The following is a 6104-nucleotide window of genomic DNA, read 5'->3' as shown; positions in this document are numbered from 1 at the left end:
GTCTGCTCAGTGCGCTCCTCCTGGTGGCTTGAGCTGTCCCTACTGTCCTGTCTGATGTGGGGCTACCTCTGCTCAAGCTTTGGTTGTCAGGAGCCTCAGGCAGGAGCCCTGCACCCTGCTTCCTCAGGCCCCTGGGCCACAGGATTTGGGGTCAGCACTGCAGTTCCTCGGGCGGCCACACCCAAGGAATCTGTAACTCTGGACGCCCAGTCAGAATGGGGCTGTGCTCTCGTGGACGCTCTGCCCCCTCGCCACCGCTCTCCCGCTTCTACTCTTAGATCCCAGGAGTCCTGACTGCCCCCCTTTTGCCCATCCTCTGGGTTGCCCAGGCCGGCTAGGGGGGATCCGACAAAACTGTCTTCTAGACAGGGAGCTTTGAGCGACAGCAAGCTGCTTCCTGTCACCCCTCACTCCTGGAGCAGGGACTGGGTATATAAAGGTGGTGGGCATTTGAGTGAGGGTCAGCTGCTTAGAAAACAGACCCATTGGCTCAGCTGCAGGGCACAAGCGGGAGGGCACTGCTGCGCCGTGGCTGAGGCCACATGGGAGGTACAGGTTCAGTTCCCGGCAGGCCCGGCGTGGCTCTAGCTGACTGGGAAGCTGAGGCAAGAGGCCTCGATGTGGAGAGACTGTCAAAAATGCCTCCCATCTCTCCCTCCTGTGTGCAAATGCTCGCTCGCTTATAAAACAAAGCAAAGCGCAACAAATCTAAAGCCGCTGCTCACCTCCATCCGCCTTGCTTAGTGGGTGCTGCCAGGATGGGAGGGGTTTCCTAGCATCCGGGTGGTGAAATCAACCCTCCGGGTGATAGGTAAGGAGGCAGGGCCTTGGGAGGCCCCGGGCCATGAGGGTAGAGCCCTGGCGACTGGGATTAGTGTCCGTAGGAAAGTGACTCAGAGCTCCCTGTCCCTTCTCCCATGTGAGGTCACAGTGAGAGGAGGGCTGGCTATGAACCAGAGGGCAGGCCCTCACGGAGCAGGGAGTCTGCCGGCACCTCACAGTGCGATTCCAGCCCCACAGCTGTGAGAGACGCCCCTGTGGTTCTAAGCTCCAGTCCAAGGTGACAAAGACAGATGCCAACCAGAGGCCCAGTGAGGCGAGGGCTGTCCAAAGCCAGGTGTGTGTCCCAGTCATACTTACAGATTCTCAGAAAGGTGTTCCTGGGGACGGGGGAGCCCATCCTCTGGGGAAACGCACTTTGCTTCCCGATCTTAAAGCATGTAGTCACTTCCATCGGTGGGCTGCCCTGGCTCCTCTGGCCAGGAAGGACTGGGAGAATTGCTCCCGGGGACAGTGGCCTCGAGCCTCGTCCTGGAGGCTGGATCGGAAACACGGCTCCTGGAGGGGTCAGAGGTGAACTGCAGAGCTGGCATCTGCCCAAACCCCATCCTGCCTTCTGCCCCAGCTGTAAACGTGGACTCACCCCCAGTGTCTCCTCTTCCACACCTCAGCCAGGTGCCGTGCCCTTTAACCTCTCCTGTCTCCCCCTCCTAGACAAACTGGGCATCCTTCAGTTTATTGCAGCAGTGGCTACTGGCCTCCGGCCCTCTCCTTGCTCCTTCCAGAAGCCTGCAGTGCCCCTGCTACCACATGAACAGGACCCCCTGGGGTGGGGACGGGGCTGAGCCAGCAGTGCTCCTGCTACTGCATGAATAGGACCCCCTGGGGTGGGGACGGGGCTGAGCCAGCAGTGCCCCTGCTACCCCAGCAGAACCGTGGGGCGGGGTCGGCCTAGCACACAGTGAGCATCCCCACCGGGTGCAGCAGGATTGCAGGCGGCTCAGATCAGCTGGCTGCTGGGAGCGCTGATCCTTCCGAAGGACGCGAAGCACTATGGCCACTTGGTTGCAGCGCCTGGGCGGAGAGGGAGAGCAGTGTGTGTGGCTGCTCTGGCCTCCTTGACTGCAGCACCCGCTTGGCCCCCCAGGCCCTTGGGACATCCATGGTCTGGCTTGCCCACCTCCTGCGCCTTCTTTCCCACCCTTGGGTTCACCCGCTGCACACGTGGGTGCAAGGCCGGCCTCCGCACCCAGACTCGTGCTACTCTTGCATGGGAGCCCCGTCCCTTCTTCCTGTGCCCAAGCCGCCCGGCCCCTCCAGGCTGGGTTCTCAAAGCGCCACCTGCAGGCCGCTGTGATACTCCCCCTGGGACTAGCCTGTGCCCTTGGGAGGGTCCCGAGCGCTCCAGCTTCCGCAGCTCCACCTGCTATTCCAAGTGCACCTTTTCTCCTCTGCACGTCAAGGGTGGACGATGGAGCCATTCCATCGCAGTGACAGCCACCTCCCTGGAACCAGCACTGGCGGAAAGAGATCCTGAGCCAAGCTGAACCGCTGAGTTGCAAGCACGGTGTGCTAGGGGTTCCAGGGTGTGATAGGGGTTCAGGGAGGGGTAGAACTGGTCTTGATAGCCCCACCGCCCCTCTCTCCCTCTCTAATCTCTGTCCCTCGTGAGTGGCCAGCCTCAACCCCTCTCTCTCCCGGCCACCTTCTTCCACAGGGCAGGCAATACACACTACTCCGGCCCATCGGAAGCACCGCCCAGAATTCTGGGTGGTGACAACTCACAACTCTCTATTAGAACAATGCCAGGGAAGGACCAGCCACGTAACCTTGTGCTTAAGGATGCAGGATCCCACACTACCCACCACGGTTTGATGGCTTGGATGAAGAAACAGAGAGGACATGCCGGCTTATGCCCTGGCAGGGGTGCTTTCTCTGCGTGTCTCTTGTTGAGTGCATGATTACAGGCTCCCTCTGGCAATTAAAAACAAGAAAACTTCCAGGGAAAGGTTCTCATTGGCCTACCTGGGCCAGACGCTCATCTGTGGGTGAGTCAGCTGGGCTAGGAGCCAGGCTGTCCCAGAGCGGGCTGCTCCTGGCATAGCCAGGGGAAGAGGGAGGGAGGTCCAGGGCTAGAGCCTGGAGGGCTGTGTGGATAACAGACTCCGACCCCAGACCTGCCCCAGACCCAGAGAGCCTCCTCCTTCTCCTCTGCATGCGGTGGCACCCAGCAGCCCTGCTGAGGCTTGGGGTGTGGCGAGGTGGGTTGGGTAGGGGACGAGGAAGAGCCTGTTGTGAGACAGGTGGGGCTGGAGGGTTCTTCCCGTACACTCTCACCATTAAGTAAATGTTATTGTATGTATTTGATGTTTTCAGCATGATGTTATGGGATACGTGAAGCTAGTGAAATGGCTACTGCAGGAGGCAGAGCGACCTACCTATTGTCCTGCTTAGTTACCTCTTTTGTGACAAGAGTAGTTAAAATCTCTTTATTTAACAAAACCCCTAACACAGCCCAGTGCTGTCAACCTCAGGCCTCTCCATTGTGATAACCCTTCCAGGTGGGTTAGCCTCTCCATTGTGCATCCTATGAATCTGCCCCGTTTCCTTTGACCGATGACTCCCCAACCCATGGCAGCCGCAGTTCCATTCTCCGCATCTGCGTATTTGACCCCTCTGTCCAATATCCCACCTGTGAGGTCTGCAGTAGTTCTCTTCCCAGCTACTCTCCTTGTACCTTTGTCATATCCCTTCTGTGTGGGTTAGCCTCTCCATCGTGATAACCCTTCTGTGTGGGTTAGCTTCTCCATTGTGATAACCCTTCCAGGTGGGTTAGCCTCTCCATTGTGATAACCCTTCCAGGTGGGTTAGCCTCTCCATTGTGATAACCCTTCCAGGTGGGTTAGCCTCTCCATTGTGATAACCCTTCCGTGTGGGTTAACCTCTCCATTGTGATAACCCTCCCAGGTGGGTTAGCCTCTCCATCGTGATAACCCTTCTTTGTGGTTTAGCCTCTCCATTGTGATACCCCTCCCAGGTGGGTTAGCCTCTCCATCGTGATAACCCTTCTGTGTGGGTTAGCCTCTCCATCGTGATAACCCTTCCGTGTGGGTTAGCTTCTCCATCGTGATAACCCTTCCGTGTGGGTTAACCTCTCCATTGTGATAACCCTCCCAGGTGGGTTAGCCTCTCCATCGTGATAACCCTTCTGTGTGGGTTAGCCTCTCCATCGTGATAACCCTTCCGTGTGGGTTAGCCTCTCCATTGTGATAACCCTTCCGTGTGGGTTAGCCTCTCCATTGTGATAACCCTTCTGTGTGGGTTAGCGTCTCCATTGTGATAACCCTTCTGTGTGGGTTAGCTTCTCCATCGTGATGACCCTTCCAGGTGAGTTAGCCTCTCCATCATGATAAATCTTCCATGTGAGTTAGCTTCTCTGTAGCGATAACCCTTCCAGGTGGGATAGGTCTCCATTTACTCTCGGACATGCTCCTATTTGGAGCCAAGAATTCCTGGGCACTTAAGTGTCAGGCATGATGGCCCACCTGAGGGTAGCATTGCTGGTCCCTTTTACAGGCCAGGGAAACGAGACCAGAGAACTAGATGACTCGCCTAAGGTTACATGACTGATTGGTGGCCAAGTATGGATTAAAGCCCAGCCTGTCTGACACCCTGGCCCTGACTTAGCTCAGACAAAGGAGCCAGGATTTGAAACTTGCAGCTCCACGGTCCTACATGGCTTTGAGAGACGTAGGGCTACAGGGAGGTGCCATGTGACATTCTTCAACTCCCAAGGTCACGTGGGAGCCGACTCCTTCTAATTCTTGTTTCCATTGCCCTGGAGTTTTCTCTGTCTCCGTATGTTGAAAAGAAAGAAAACAATTTAACGACAACAACACAGAAAAACTTAGATCATTTAAAAAAAAAAAACCAAAAAGTCTGACTTATGTGAAATTTAATTTAATTTATTTTTATACCAGCAGCTGTCAGTTCAAAGAACAACAACAAAGTAGCCATCTGTGCTTAATTTCATCAATCCACTGCCGATGGTCACGTGCGCGTGGCTTTTGGACTGAAGCAGAGCACGTGGCCAGATCTCACCCCCACCACCATGGCCCTCTGTTGGAAAGGGGGGGTTCCGGTGGGTCGCTGAGGGGAGGCGGGAGCCCCCTGCAGGGAGCACCTGGGTGCTCGGGGCTGAACCTTTTGCTCACGAGGAAAAGCTGGCAGCTCCTCTGAGGACAGGGTGGCAGCCCCCACCTCGGCAGGTTTGCTTAGCCCCACAGAATTTCCTATCTCCGTGATGGGTAGGTGGGGAAACTGAGTCTCAAGGGGGTCTCCCCCGCCCAAACTGATGACCAGATCCAAGCCTTGGCTTCTTACACTCCCAAGGTCATGTTCTTATTGCTATACTGGCCTCTGGGCTTCAAGACCAAAAAGTCTGACTTATGTGAAATTTAATTTAATTTATTTTTATACCAGCAGCTGTCAGTTCAAAGAACAACAACAAAGTAGCCATCTGTGCTTAATTTCATCAATCCACTGCCGATGGTCACGTGCGCGTGGCTTTTGGACTGAAGCAGAGCACGTGGCCAGATCTCACCCCCACCACCATGGCCCTCTGTTGGAAAGGGGGGGTTCCGGTGGGTCGCTGAGGGGAGGCGGGAGCCCCCTGCAGGGAGCACCTGGGTGCTCGGGGCTGAACCTTTTGCTCACGAGGAAAAGCTGGCAGCTCCTCTGAGGACAGGGTGGCAGCCCCCACCTCGGCAGGTTTGCTTAGCCCCACAGAATTTCCTATCTCCGTGATGGGTAGGTGGGGAAACTGAGTCTCAAGGGGGTCTCCCCCGCCCAAACTGATGACCAGATCCAAGCCTTGGCTTCTTACACTCCCAAGGTCATGTTCTTATTGCTATACTGGCCTCTGGGCTTCAAGCTATGGCAGAACAACCCCTGAGGCTTGGGGCGGGAGTGGGGGAGTCCCTGTACATCAGAACACTTAAAATCAAAGAGAGCTGGGCCCCTCTCGGGCTGACCATGTGCCCGGCTCTCAGCTCCCTGGCCGGCTTCCTCCTCTGGCCTCTGCCTCCATTCAGCTCAAGGAGCCCGTGACCACAGATCAGAGCCCACGTTTCGGGCTTCCTCCTCCCGGGGGCTCTGCACCTCCGCACACGCCTTCCTCCCTTTGTGAGGAAGGTGAGCACTGCTCTGTCCCTGTGTGCAGGCCTGGCCGGAAGGCACATTTAGCACATGTAGGAGGCTGCCGGGGGTCGTGGCCCCTCCCAGGGCAGCAGAGGCCACTTGTAGGGAGGGCCTGTTGCACCCAG

General features: G+C 56.6%; 1 long non-coding RNA gene across 1 annotated transcript; it reads left to right on the top strand.

Moving 5' to 3' along the window:
* Nucleotides 1–962: 962 nt before the first annotated feature.
* LOC102480346 (uncharacterized) lies at nt 963–2780 on the top strand. The gene is made up of 3 exons (XR_336229.2): nt 963–1117; nt 2244–2347; nt 2498–2780. It is a non-coding gene; the product is annotated as an uncharacterized LOC102480346 (long non-coding RNA).
* Nucleotides 2781–6104: the final 3324 nt, after the last annotated feature.

The sequence above is a fragment of the Tupaia chinensis genome, unplaced genomic scaffold (assembly GCF_000334495.1).
Source record: "Tupaia chinensis unplaced genomic scaffold, TupChi_1.0 Scaffold000671_1, whole genome shotgun sequence".
NCBI lineage: Eukaryota > Metazoa > Chordata > Mammalia > Scandentia > Tupaiidae > Tupaia > Tupaia belangeri.
The sequence above is the reverse complement of the archived record's forward strand: the minus strand, read 5'-3'. Positions and strand labels throughout refer to the sequence as shown.